The following is a 15,125-nucleotide window of genomic DNA, read 5'->3' as shown; positions in this document are numbered from 1 at the left end:
GTGGTCATTCTGACCCTGGCGGTCTTTGACCGCCAGGGCGGAGGACCGCGGGAGCACCGCCGACAGGCCGGCGGTGCTCCAATGGGGATTCCGACCGCGGCGGTAAAGCTGCGGTCGGACCGGCACCACTGGCGGGGTCCCGCCAGTGTACCGCCGCCCCATTGAATCCTCCGCGGCGGCGCAGCTTGCTGCACCGCCGCGGGGATTCCGACCCCCCCTACCGCCATCCAGATCCCGGCGGTCGGACCGCCGGGATCCGGATGGCGGTAGGGGGGGTCGCGGGGCCCCTGGGGGCCCCTGCAGTGCCCATGCCACTGGCATGGGCATTGCAGGGGCCCCCGTAAGAGGGCCCCTACATGTATTTCACTGTCTGCTGCGCAGACAGTGAAATACGCGACGGGTGCAACTGCACCCGTCGCACAGCTTCCACTCCGCCGGCTCGATTCCGAGCCGGCTTCATCGTGGAAGCCTCTTTCCCGCTGGGCTGGCTGGCGGTCTGAAGGCGACCGCCCGCCAGCCCAGCGGGAAAGTCAGAATTACCGCCGCGGTCTTTCGACCGCGGAACGGTAACCTGACGGCGGGACTTTGGCGGGCGGCCTCCGCCGCCCGCCAAGGTCAGAATGAGGGCCTCTGTCTCTTGCGTTTTTTCAACACTTTGCGGAGATCTGATACACAGAACTCCACGAGCTCCATCCGGGCCTAATACTACAGTGCAACATTTCTTTGGTAACCATTACAGTCAGCAGTTTTACTATGCTAAAGTTAGGCAACACAAAGTGCAAAATGAACACAGCAATGATAAGGAGTTACACACTCTACTGCAGTATTCTAATTGTAATGGTATAACAAACATGTAGTATTTATGCAGTGCAATTGAGCCTGTGACTTTCAGCTCGTTGCACCTGTCTGGTTCTGACTGCTCCTACTAAATTCCGCATTTCCATCTTCATTTTGTCATATCTATCAGCTCGCAACTTTTTACTTCAAGCAAAACACATATCACTGTCCCTCTCAACTCGCATCAAATTGCTCTTTCATGCTTGCTTTTCACTACACCATTCAGCTTCCATCTCATGACGTTTTTTAGGCCCCCTTCATTAGCATTTCCACTCAACTTATTATTTTGTAACATTTTATTACATTATTTATCTCACAATTAATTCTGTCATGTACTACATCTTTACATTTTTCATCTTATGTTATATTTCACCCTTCAGCTCCATTCACTACACATCGCTACGCTAATCTCATTTCTTTCAGTTAATATTACATAACTCGGTGCAGTTTGCTTTTCATTACATCTTCAGCTCTTACATCCCTTAGAGAGCACCTCATTAGATATAAGTTTATTTTAATTTTAAAAAATCCTTTTAATTTTAAATGTGCCATTTGGCCAATCAAAGAAATAAACCTTTTTGAAGGCAAAATCAAAGAAAAGGGAAAATGGAGCTAGATGGGCTGTTGAGTACTGAAGCAGGATAACTAACAATGGTGCTTCAGGGGAGCACAATCTACTATCCTGAATCATGCCCCATGAGTGGATGTTGATAGAGTTTTGTTGTATGGAAAATTGGGGGGGGGGTTCCTATCATGTAGTCTCTATTTCCTTCCACCAGAGGGAGAGTTGTTTATAATTCCTATAGGGAATTGTCTATTGATAATCATTAATACTGACTAGAATAGCAAACTTTTCTTGAAAAACAAGATAAAATATCATGCTGACTCAAAATAGTTTTCTTAGAGATGTCTCTCATACTTCAATACCAGCCATACTCTGGGTCATACAGTGTCTTGTGAATTTGTAGACTGCTTTCCAGGTAGCTGCTTCTTAAAAGACCCTTTAGATGAGTGTTAAATTCTTGTTGCGTTTCTGTTAACAAATTAGATTGCAGGAAACTATCCCTCTAGACATTCTTTGCTTTGATTATTTGCCATATGAACAGGCTCATAATTCAGAAACAAATGATTTGTCTCTTCAATGTTTTTGCTTTGTCCAGATGGAATTCATAAAATTGTATGTATGCAGAAACCTTTGTGGTAGAGGAAAGAATTTAAACTGACTGTTAATATGACTGAAATCACCTTGGGTGCCAAACTGTGATGCGTCCTTATGACCTCATTATTCCAATGGAATACAATATAGGGTTTGTGGGCTTATAGGGACTTCAATAGAATTAACCCTGCATGCTAAAGTAATTGCTACCAAGAAAAGCAGCTTTCCATGAGAGATGTCGAAAGAAGAAGCCTGTGGATAGGCTCAAGTGGAGAACCCAGGAGTTTTAGAAGATCACTATTGAGTTCCCAAGGAGACAAAGGCCTCCTGACATGTCAAAATCTATTTTAATACTATCAAGGTAGTCCTTAATGACTGGGATACTGAAAAAGAAGTGGACAAAGAATATTGACGTTAAGCAGTAATGATTACAAGATGTACTTTTAGGAAAGAGAACTGCAATCTCATTTTGGCTAAGCATTTAATATAATGGAGCACTGCTTCCTCTTTACACTTGGTTAGGTTGATATTCATCAGCATGAACCAAATAGAGAATCTTTCCATTTGAAGGCATGGAAAGACTTGGCAGATAGAGAACTGGCTTCTTTCTCAGTTCATGGACTCCTTTGGGAGCTTCAAATGTCCATATTTTATGAGTTCTAGAGCAAGTCGCCAAGATCAATGATGAAAGGTTTGGGTGCAGGATCAGGCTCCTGGACAACTGATGGAGAACCCATCTGTACAGCAGTCTCCTGTGGGATTGTTCCAAAAGGTGGAGGAAGTCAGTGAACCACCACTGTCATGGTATCTCTGGGGATATCAGGGTCATCTTGCCTTTGGAGTGTGTCAAAAGATGACAGTGAGTATCAAAGGTATACAGAAACGTCCCCAATTGCTCAATCATGAGGGCATTCCCCTTTGTTTCTGGTGGGTATCATCTAGAGGTGATGTCTGAATATTTTGTGTTGCCTGAACTGGCCAAGAGGTCTATCTTTGGAAAGCTAGTCACAGAAGGCACCTTGCAGCACAGCCAAATTTGGGACCCTTCTGTGGTTTCCTTGAAACAGCCTGCTAGAAGCATTCACCTTTGACTTTTGCACAAATAGGAGGTGACTGGAGCAGATTTGAAAATTCCAGGTCAACTGCCATTTCCAAGTTGTTTGTAGTCTCTGGGAAAAGAGTTGTGTGTCCATACTTGTTCAAGTAATACGCTGTTATTGATTTGTCTGTTTGAACTAGCAAGGGGTTTGACTTAAAGGCTGGATGAAAGGTCAGAGGATTAAATGACATGTCATCTCCTGTTGAACTCCTGTTCAGTGACAAGCCATTTCTGCTCCCAAATCATCAATCACCTGTCACTATTGTCTGCCTTATGAGTCTAAAATATGAGCGAAACACATCGTAAAATAAGTGACAGTTTATTTAGACTTGGCCTAAAAAAACATCATGATCTCAACTATGTCCTAACAACTCACTGTGGAATCTTTAGCATCTCATGACATCATGAGGGAGGCTGTGACAGAGGAGAGTTCCGAGATATCACACCTGCATTGAAATTTCCTGTAAAAATAAAATTCCTGTAATAAGCTCTTCAGATTTATCACAAGGGGATTTCTGCTGAAGAAAGAATCAGTTTTTCTTTCCAACAGCCGAAGTATTGGAACGATTGGTCTTCTATACAATGCTGAAGCGGCCTCATCTGGAGATGAGCATGTAGATCCAGAAAAATTTAAAATACCACATCCCAGCAAAGATATTTGTTGAGAAGTAGATATGGGGTCCTTTGAAGAAGGTGACACTTCAGCTCAAATGAAGACAGTTACTACTCTGAGGAGGAGGCTCTTTACTCTTTTGGTGTCCAAGTTACCAGAGAGTGGATGGACTATTTTTTAACAGACATGGACTTGATACATCACTGACTTGCAGATCAAGACACTGAAAGTTTTTGACTGTTGTCTGAGACTGATATAGATACTATGTTGGGTACAGATTTTATAAACAAATTGAGATATTGACACAGAAAAATCCTGCTCCTTCCTAGGTATTCTGTCATGTGTTTTGAGAAGGTTTGTAAAGCTGATTTTGTGACTGAATGCCTACCCATTGTATTGGTAATGGTTGTTTCTCCAATGAACCCCAGAAATCTATGATGACTTGGTGCTAGCATCATATAAAAATAAGCATCTTGTAATTATATGGCACACATCTAATCCCCTTGGTAGATTTGATAGAGTATTATCACCCTGATGTTTCTATTTTGATCTGTTGGTTTCTAGAAATGGACTGAATTCCTGCTTCAGACATTTTTTAAAGTCAGAAGGTAAAGGGAATGAATTCCCATTTTATTTTGGCAGTTGGGAATCTTTTCCATTGCTCGCCTCGACAGAAGGATGGTGACGTTGTGTGAGCAGAGTTGTTGACATGTAACCCACAGGTTGTAGGAATGACACTTTAGGCCTTGTCGTTCATTTTTACTGGTAAGCAGCAGTCTAACATGTGACTCTAGCTGCTGTATTCTGTCATTACAAAATCATAGTGTCTTGTGTCATAGGCTTTCCCAAGCTGAGAAACGAACAGAGTGTTTCTTCTCATGGGCAGAGCAATTGTAACAACTTCAATAACAAGCTATGTACCGTTTCATGTACTGAGAACAGATGCTGTGAACACTATAACTCTATGTACTAGAATAATTGCAGAATTCTAGAATGTATTTCTTTTTTTCTCCTTTTGCACCTTGCTTTATGAGCTTGTGAACTATGTACTATTATAGAAAACATATTAAGGTTTTGTTTAAACCCCTATGAAAAAGTGTACATTTTCTGTGTTGGGAGGAAGACCCTTCCACACTGCCTGAATGCTGAATTAACTTGAACTCTACTTCGTTTTGCTGTACTTTCCATGTAGTCTAAATCTATTCAATTAACGTTGATGGCCCAGCTTGAGCATTTCTGTATATTGTTTAAGCAAATTTTAAAACCAATATCATTGTCTGTTGTTCTTTACAGGAAATACTTTGTTCTTGCCTTCAGTACCTTGGCCACCCCATTTACTATGAGAGATGGGCCCAGCGTGTAGCACCAAAGTCTGGCAGGACTACACTGCCCTGGGTGCAGTGTCAGTGTCCAAGGAGGAATTTTGTGTATGGGCCTCCCCACCAACAACCTCCTCTTGCTCTCTGCACTGTTGCTGCTGACACTTAAAATTGTTAAAGATTTATGTGAGCTAATATTTGTGTGCATCCTTAATGTGTGCGGTCTACATTTACATTAAGAAATTCACCATTGAAGACTGATATAGTATGACTGGTTTTGAAGTTATTTTCCTATGATGCGTAGAAGTGTGTTTTCCTAATGTATGTTGACTAGGTCACATTTCTGTACAAAAAGGCATTGTGTCCAAAATGGAAGTCATCTCTGCCACTCATTCAGTACTTCCCACCCCTTGCACACATCTTCTCCATAACCTCTGCAGAGCACAATCAAGCTGTAAGGAATTTAGAATACCTACATATGAAATGGAGAGGACATTGGGTTCTACACGTGTAGCTGGCTTTCTGAAAGGAATATACCACTTATGACAAGGATTTGCAAATTCCGTTAGAGGGTACCTTTATCATTAGAAAACTAGATTTCCTAAGACAGACCATGAATGACAGAAAGCCGTTACCTAGACTTACACAGTTTAAGTCAATGAACAAATGGGACCGGATAGCTGCAGAAAAGGAGAGAAAGAAAATGCCCAACCAAATGAAGGATTTATTTAGACATTGACTTGAAAAGGAATGGGATCACAGGAAAGGCGCTGGAGGGAGGACATGATGGAGGGAGAGTTTCCCCTCCAATAGTTAAGGAAATAACCAACAGAAACTCAGATGAGGAGGGCAACATTTTATATAATCTTTTGAATTCGAGACCTGCACCATATATTGATGGTGTAAAAAGATGGGCATCTGCTTCTTCTATAGTGCCAGATACTGATGCCGCAGGAGACAGTACGGGTGAACCAGTGGAACAACTACACTTGTGGTTGTTGGTACTAAAGCAAGTGCCCTGCCTGAAATTGCAATAACAGCAGTACAGAATATTAGTAGAGATACTACGGTTGTTTCTCAAACCCAGGTTGAATGGTGTGAAAGCTGAATTAATTAATAATACCTCTGTATTGATTAGTAACTACAAAGTGATATGAATTATGCAAATATAGAGAAATCCAAGGTTTGAAAACTGTGCCCACCTAGATAGCTATCATAATGCGAATGACAAAAATAAAAAATAATATTAACTTCTTTGAAATATTATGCATATATAGAATTAAATGTATTAGTGGACCATAATAATTTGTTGATGAAAATGTCTTTGCTTAATTTTTATTAGGCATAGAGTAATTGAGAATTTTGGGCCTAGTCAACAAGGCCCCGTGTTAAGCTTCATGGCATAAATAAATGTTCGTAAGTATTTTCTGTCTCAAACAGAATTTACACTTGTTGTTTGTTCATACAGTGCTACCAAATAGATTTGTAATTTTGCAATCTTTAATGTATTGTATACCAGATGGTGTTGCATTTTAAACACAAGATGAAGATTCAGTGTTTAAAATGAAAACACAACTCAGGAATTCAATTATCCCCAGATTTTACCAAAGATGATTTGCCACTAGATTTAAGACATGCTGCAGAAGAAAAGGTGTTGAGTTTCCCTGGTAAAGAGATAAGATTAAAAAAGTACCAAGCCTGTGAAGATCAACGTAAAGTCTAATGCTGTTTTCCCTAGAACTAAACAAAACAAGCTTTCTGGAGCAGCAGAAAAAGGGATGACGCCTGCTATTGAAAAAATGAATGAATATGGAATTCAGGAAATGCTTGGTAGCCCTTGTAACTACCTTGTGATGGATATTAAGAAACCAAATATAGATGGAGGGTCATACAGGATTCAAGATAAATAAATAAAATAGTGATCCAGCAGTAATCCTGCTACAAATTTCATCAGATGCAGAATGATATGCAATCATTGGATCACACCAAGCATTCTTTTCTGTTCCTCTTCAGGATGAGAGCCTGTTTTTATTTGTGTTCCATTTTTTTTTTAAAAGCTATCATTTGGTGTCCCATTCCACAAGAGTATACTGGAAGTCCTTCAATTTTCAGCCACAATCTGAAGAAAGAGCTTGAAAATGTAAGGTTGTCCTGTATCTCAGTCTTAGTGCAATTCATTGATGACCTACTGGTCACATCTAAGACAAAAGAAGACTGTAAACTTGACACAATTGCTCTGTTGTATGACTAAGTGTTCAGAACGTTTCCAGTTCAAAATGTAGTACTGTAAATGGAAGTGATATAGCTTGATCAATGCATAGGAAAGGGAACAAGAAAAGTCTCTAAAGAAATTTGAATTCTGAAAATTAAGGCCCCCACCACTGAGAGGGAAGTGAGAATGTTCCTGGGAACTGTTTGTTACTGTCAGTAGTGGATTCCAAACTTTTTCTTGATTGCAAAACCTTAAGTAAGGTTGACCCAAAGTTATGTAAAAGATCTGGTACTATTGGAAAAAGAATGTTCAGAGGCCTTCCAGGTATTCAATGAAAGTTTGTGTGCCCTTGGAATGCCAGACTGTAATTTAAATTTCTATCTTTGCCATTAGAGAGGTGGGGTTGCCTTTTTTATACTGATACCAAAAGACGGAAGGATCTTGAGGCCTATGTGTTGGATTACATAGTTGTAAGTCTTCCTGGTTGTCTGAAATTGGTTAAGACTGTTTTCATTGCAATTGAACACAGTGAAGAAATACTGATGGGACACACATTTGTTCTACTCTATTGAGATTTTGTTGACATGTATATAGACTTAACATATGATGAACAGTCGTCTGACCAAATATGAACAAGTTATACTAGCAGCTGAAAATACATCAATGAAAAAATGTAATTTGTTGAATCCAGCAACATTGTTTCCTATTTCAAACAAAATCTGTGAGTACAGGGATGAAGATGATGATGATGTTGATGAATCTGAACATGACTGCATCTGTGTTACATAATTATGTACCATACCAAGACCAGATATAGAAGAGATTGCTCTAGAAATGGCTGATCTGACTTTGTTGATGATTCCTAATTAAGAGAGCAATATGGAACACTGAAAACTGCCTGTGCAGCATGTTCAATTTCTGAAATTTTGGAAGCATTGCATCTGCTGAATGTAACTTCAGCACATGTCGCAACAGCTTGCTGATTGTCCGACAATTTGAATGTGACAAAGTATACAGAGAGCCAGTATGGTTTTGGAGTGGCCAATTATATTGGACAAATATGATCGCAGAAGGGTTACAAGGCATCTTCTGGAACTCCCATCAGGAACAGTCGCTATATATTTGATTTGCATTTGCTGAAAACCAATGCAACAACCAGAACAGATTGCTGTAGTCAAGTGCACTGCCCACAAGGTTTTAAAAGACAGTCACTCTTGGAAACAGACATGCTGATCAGGTGGCCAGGTATTGTACACTTGAGAATGAAGAAGTGGTTCAATAGACTGAGAGAGAACAAGATGAATCAATATTAAGATCTATTCAGAACACAGAAAATGTCAATTGTTTGTTGGTGAGTTCATTTCAAACTTTTTGAGTGAATTAACAGACGTTCAGGAGGATGCTACAGAAGATGAGAAAAGAAAATGGGAAAGTTTGCATTACAAAAGAGATTATAAGGGTTTGTATCTCATCCCTGAATATAAAAAAATCTACCCAATTCAATGTTGTATCTACTGTAATGGTGCAATACCTTCATGAACAGTCACACTCTGGTAGGGACTCCGGAAGTAGGGTTTTCAAGAAATTGTGGGAAAATACACATTTTAGAAATGTTGCAGAAGATTTGTGTAGAAGGTGCCTAGTGTGCCACAAAATAATCATGGAACTAAGACCCTTGTATTAATGAATCATACTGGCAAATCAGAGGGCATAATTACAAGACTGCAGGCCGATTTAATTGAATTGCCAGTTTACAGTGGTCTTAAATACATGCTAGTGATTGCCTGCTTGTTTTCTAAATATATTGAGGCTTACCCCACACAGGGATGAGGCAGCCTGACAGTTTCTAAGTTCCTGTTGCAGGAATTCATTCTAAGGTTTGGCTTGCCAACTTCTATTGAGACAGATCGTGGCTCCAATTTTAAAAAGTGAGATTCTACAATTGATTTGCACTGCCCATCTAATTAATCGGAGCTTCCATTGTAGTTATCATCCTCAATCCTTTGGAGTAGTCGAAAGGATGAATAGGAATGGAACAAGTTGGCTACGGTGTGCGATTCTATTGGTTTGAAGTCGCCAGAGGCTCTTCCGCTCGTTTTGATGAGCGTAAGATATATCCCTGGCAAAAAGAATGGTCTCCCACCCCATGAGGTGCTGTTGGGCAGAACAATGAAATTAGCTTATACTACTTCAGCTGCCCTAGTTTCAGCTACTGATGACATCATTCTAGATTACTTCAAAGGTCTGGCTGGTATGGTGAAATCTGTTTCTCACAAGGTGAATTTGGCAAAGGCGAGAACATAGAGGTTCGGTGTTACAATCTGAGCCCTGGCTACTAAGTAGCTGTCAGAAGACATTTAAGGGAAAACCTGCCCTGGGAATCAATGGAATAGCCTTTATCGAGTAGTTCTAGTGACTAACACTGTTGTAAAGTGTGCTGGAACCCCATAGTGGATCCACACTGCTCACATGAAAAGAGTGAATTTGGTGGATGAAGAAAAGATGAAAACAACCACTGATTCACAGAGTTGAGCTCAAGTTCAAAGCATGGATCCCGAGAAGGATGAAAAAATTAAAGTAAAACTGGTAAAGACAACAAAGTCACAGAAGCCCTGGTGGATGAAAGTGAAGATCAAGGTCCAGTTGAAGGCCAGTAGTCCTGTCCAGCTTCAAGATGAGGATCAGAGTGAAATGCACTTGGAATGTCAAAGTCAAAGGGATGAGTGGCAACAAAAAGAATTAGTCTCTGATCCAAACAATGAAACACTCCAGTTGAAAATTGGAGCCACAAGAAACCCCGAGGAAGAACGTAAGTCACATTGAATCATCTGCCGATGGTGATCACGGTTTAAGTCTATCAGATAGTGGAGCAGATTCAACAGTAGTCACAAAAGAAGATATGAGGCCTGAAACAAACAAGTCATTAAAAAGAACTTAGAATAGAAAACACTGTCAGAATGAGAGACTGAAATCCATCAATGAAGAGTCTGAAGAATTTTAACTAAACATGGAAAACAGTGAGAGTGAATAACCAGTTGCTCAAAGACAAACAATAAAAAGAGCACTAAATATAAACAATGCATTACCTGAATGTGTATATCTAGCATCAGTGTTTGAGGAATGAAAGAAAGTATCAGAATCACATTTTTATAGGCCAGTAAATCATTGCCAAAACACTTTTGAAATTGAACCTGAAAGTAAATCAGAAGAACCATCCTGTAAGGCTTGGAAAGACCATTTAAGACAAAACTAAATTATGAGAATGTTTGTCAAAATCTGGAAGAAGAAAATAATCTTTTTTAATATTGTTTTAAAGAACTAAGACGAAAATAAGGGCCATATGTACGAACACATTTTGCCATAGACACAGAAAGGGCAAAAGTGTTTGCTACATCTGGCCTCAAAGTTATTATTCTTTTAAAGAAAGAAATTGGTAATTCTCTTGAAGTCTTCACAATAAGTTTTGCATTACGTCTTTATAGAAATGGCAGATAGCAAATGCTGTAAAACTGTGGTTCCCGACCTATTGATTTTTGTGGACTCCCACTTTATCATTACTGGAAACCAGGGATCCCAACTGCAACATTATTGGAATCTTGAGATTTTCCAATGAGTCATTACTGGAAGTTGGGGTCCCAGGTCTAAACATTGTCGATGATTTGAACTGCAAAACAATACACAAAAAATACAGAAACAAGCATTCCATCAAACACATACACAAGTGATAACACATTTTATGTAATTTGCAAACAAAATAAAAAAATAAGAACAACAATTTTAATAGGAAGGTTGGAGGTTTTCTAAATTCAATTGAAGCCACACATCGTCCATACTGTATTCTGTTTGATGCATCTACACTGCTCCCATGAATTAACCTGAGGATACTAATTTAATTTTTAACGTTCAATTTGAAATTCCTTGACATTTACAGCACATTTAAAAATTTTCAATTGTACATTTAGCCATTTTATTTATATATTCACTTTATTAATCTGTTACCATCAGTTAATTTTATAAGCAGCCATGGAGCCCCTGGGGAGTCTTCGCAGACCCCCAGGAGCCCCAATACGACAGGTTAGGAACCACCGCTGTAAAATATTAGTTTGATTGACCTAATAAACATATTAATAGTCTTAGTTGGCCTGTTGCTGTGCCTACTTTCTCCAGTGGGATATGTCTCTACAAAGATTGAATTAACTAAAATACATACTGAAGTGAAACATAAATCACTAACACATAGAGAAAGGTTAGTTAATGTGTTTCATGACAACACTAAAATGATAAATTAATATAACAAGATCATGAACATTAAAAATTGTGCTGTCCGAACTTTTCTTCCCTCTTCTGCAGGTGAAGGTGCTACTTATTTACTGCTTCTACTTTCATATAGCCTGTCCTGTTAATTTGTTTTTTAGTATTAATAATAAGAATGAATTTTTGTCTCCTTATCTCTCGGATTTCAACATCTTACTGGAAATCTAACTAGATCTGAAGATTAAAGTATTAACAAAAGTCATAGGTATGTTAAACTTTGGAAAACAGTTGAACAAATTAAGCATTATACTAATATGACTGACCCTGGGTATGTGTGTGGGTTATGTAAAGAGGTTCATGAGTTTGTTAAAGAGTATAATGAGAGGAGAGTGAAGATTGTAAGAGACTGGAGAGATAAAAGAAATGCAAGAGAACGGATTAAAGCCGCAGAGGAATTTAGATTGTCAAATCTACATCCAAGATTGCAAATGGAACATGAAGAAAGTCGTGAGATGTGTGTGGTGCATTAAGAACCTTCGGGAGTTTGTAAAGTTGAATATGTGGGAGAGAGTGAGTGAGAAAAAGTTACGTTATAAATGGTGATTTTCTGATTGGTGAAGGACTGACTCTGAAAGGAATCTATTCTCTGTGTGGTAAAACTGCTTATTTCAATTTTCCTCGTAATTTGGTTGGATACTGTTACCTTGCTTTAGTGGTCCCTAGAATCTATCATAAGAGTGGAATGGATGACATAGTAGGTTTGAAGAGAATGAAATGTGGATTTGGACAGGTAGTTTAAGATAAATTATGTGCTATTATTTCTCCTAAAGGTGTGGCTATGAATGATGTAAAAAATAGACATTTGTCAAGGCGTGTTGATAAGATTACATTTAAGACTGTTGGAGCCTTAACCCAGATGAACTCTGAGTTAATTGCTATGCATGCAAAGGTTATGCAAAACCACTTAGGGCTAGTAATTGTTCTTGCGAAGGAAGACAGTGTTTGCAAGGTACTGAGGATAAAGGAATGTTGCATCTTTATACCTGACAACAACAGGGCTGTTAATGTATACATAAACAACGTTACTAATATTTCTTGTGAAATACAAGTTTTAGAAGAGCAGGGAGCATGGAAAATTGTATGTTCCTGGGTTAGTTAGACAGGGAAAGGTTTTAGTGAGGTTAGTAATAAGTTGACAGCCCAAGAGAGGGAAATGTGATATGACTCCTACCGCCAGTAATAATTATAATGATTTGTGCAATTGCCTTGTTTCTGTTTGTTTGTAATTTGTCTGTATAAGGGTGAAAGGAAATAATTAAAACTAAAGACAGAAGCAAAAGGTGGAATGGATAGTGTGAAGGATCATGTCTACAGTCACCTACGAAGATTATGTGGGATATATTTCCTGATTAATTCATTCTTCTTAATTGTGTCTTTGTTTTTTAGTGAATATAGAATAATCGGAGAGGGGATTCATTAAAGATTATTATAGGTTAGTATTTGTGTACATCCTTTACAGTGTGGATAATGCATTTAAACACACACACATGTTCAGACTGACATGACATGACTGGTTTGGAAACAATTTCTCTATGATGTGTAGAAGTGTATTTTCCTAATGTATGTTTACTAGGTCACACTTCTGTGTAAAATGCTATCTTGTCGAAGGTGACAGTCCGTACTGTCACTCATGCTTCCACCGCTATGCACATCCTCTCTCCACAAGCACTGAAGAGCTCAATCAGGCTGTAATTAATTTTGTCATTTTCCAATGTTATTGTTGTTCTGCTCATGGAAGTCCCTCCCCAATTTAGCTGTAATATGTAACATGTTTCATTTTCTTTCGGTTATTCACTGGAACCTATTCATTTGCATAACGCATTATTGTTGATGTATCTTGTTCTGTTCGAACATCTCCGGATGACATTAACATAGAGGGTGCTGAATAATTATTCTTGTAGTGAGATAGTGCTTATGTGTTAGAGCAATATGATGTTTATTTTTCACGTGTTCTGATTTGATGAAGAAATCATACAAACCACTATGAATCTGCAGAAAAGTTGATTTAATATGCACATATAATGTATGAGAACTCTTGATTTTGGGGGGCGCCAGATGTTTTAGAGCTTTCCTTAATGCTGCTATGGATGCTGACTGTTGTTTTCTATTGATTTTGTAGCCCATTTGGGACTTACATTGATTTTTGATTTTGCATACTCTGTATAACTTTCACTGAGCGCCTTCATGGCATTGATTGTAAACCACTTATTTTGACTTTTCAATAAAACCCTTCAACTTTTCATTGATCTAGAACTCAGTTATTGGTTGGGCCCATTTAATTTATCTAAATTGATAATTATGGAATGAATCGTATTTTTTCTTACGGAGGTGCCCTCAACTGGGAGACCTTGCCTCATGAAATTGAGGTTCAACATTGTCTCTGACCCATTAAATGAGGGATATCTGATTGAGGAAAATTTTGGGGTGCCTTTAATTTGGGTTACACTTTTGCTCCCACAAAATGGAGATAATATCCATAGTGCACTGTTTTTAGCAACTGCTGTCTTTTGTTACTTCTTTTTCTAATATAATTTACAATGTTTCACAGTGCCAGAGTGACCTATATAAAAGAGGGAGGACAGTAATCTGAGTACAGCAGGGGTTTGGAACCTCTTTTGAAACTGCTGTACCTGGCATCTCTACTAATGTTTCTGATATTCTTCTTTCTTCTCTGGGACTACATTGTTTAGATCCATTGCATCTCCTCACCAGAATGGCTCTCAAGCACTACTTTACAAGAGAACAGACATTTCTATTGAGCTTCCGTTTTTAAGCCCATAAAATGAAACTAGCAGGATCTCATGATGATGAGGATTATAAGAGCACCCATAAGCACCAAGGTCTGCCGAATCTGCTGCTACTTCTATCACTTGGTTTAAGGCCATCATGCCTTCATTGAGAATTATTGGGACTGATCAAGGTCACCCAAGAGAGGTTGTATCGTTAGCAGAAGGCAGGTCATTGAACTAGAAAGAGGAAATTCTAGGAGGCGTCTGAAAATCACTTCTGTGCTACAAGTAAGGTAAGGAGGGTCTAGAGAGAGGGATGAGAATATTGCTGGTAAAGCAGCAATAGTTACCCTGTCTTTTGAAGGTAAGGAGGGAGGCTATGGTGTGGATGGATGGAGAAAGGAACCGTTGTCCCACATGCCGCGTAACATTGCTTCAATGCATGGCTTTTGTTTAAGAGGTGGAGCTCAAAAAGAACGTTCACACTGTGTAGTTGGTGAAATCCCATGGATTACTTTTGATTCTTATCCAGGTAATAAGACATGGTATAAGTAATTACTATATAGAGTAGATAAGCATGTTTGTAGATACCACTGTCTCAAAGGAAAGCCCGCTAAGTGGAATTAAAAACAAGACTAAATATGGTGAAAGTTGTTGGTTTCGTAAATCATTTGGGCTGTAACCTTAAGTATGTTTTAGAATGGCAAAATGAATTTTGGGAATGCTACTGAGAATTGAATTGTAATAATTGAGTCCAGTGAGAAGCAGGGATTGGACTCCTTTCTTTAGGTTGCATTTTGGTAGAATGGGGTTAATGTTATGACAAATTCTCAATTAGTGACCACT

General features: G+C 38.9%; 1 protein-coding gene across 1 annotated transcript in view; it reads right to left on the bottom strand.

The window, feature by feature from the left end:
- LOC138285031 (otoancorin-like) overlaps positions 1 to 15,125 on the bottom strand; it is a 489,250-nt gene that overhangs the window by 90,176 nt on the left and 383,949 nt on the right. The gene's annotated exons all lie outside the window — the stretch shown is intronic.

Source organism: Pleurodeles waltl, chromosome 3_1, assembly GCF_031143425.1.
Source record: "Pleurodeles waltl isolate 20211129_DDA chromosome 3_1, aPleWal1.hap1.20221129, whole genome shotgun sequence".
NCBI lineage: Eukaryota > Metazoa > Chordata > Amphibia > Caudata > Salamandridae > Pleurodeles > Pleurodeles waltl.
Note: the sequence above shows the minus strand (reverse complement) of the source record. Positions and strands in the feature narration are given on the sequence as shown.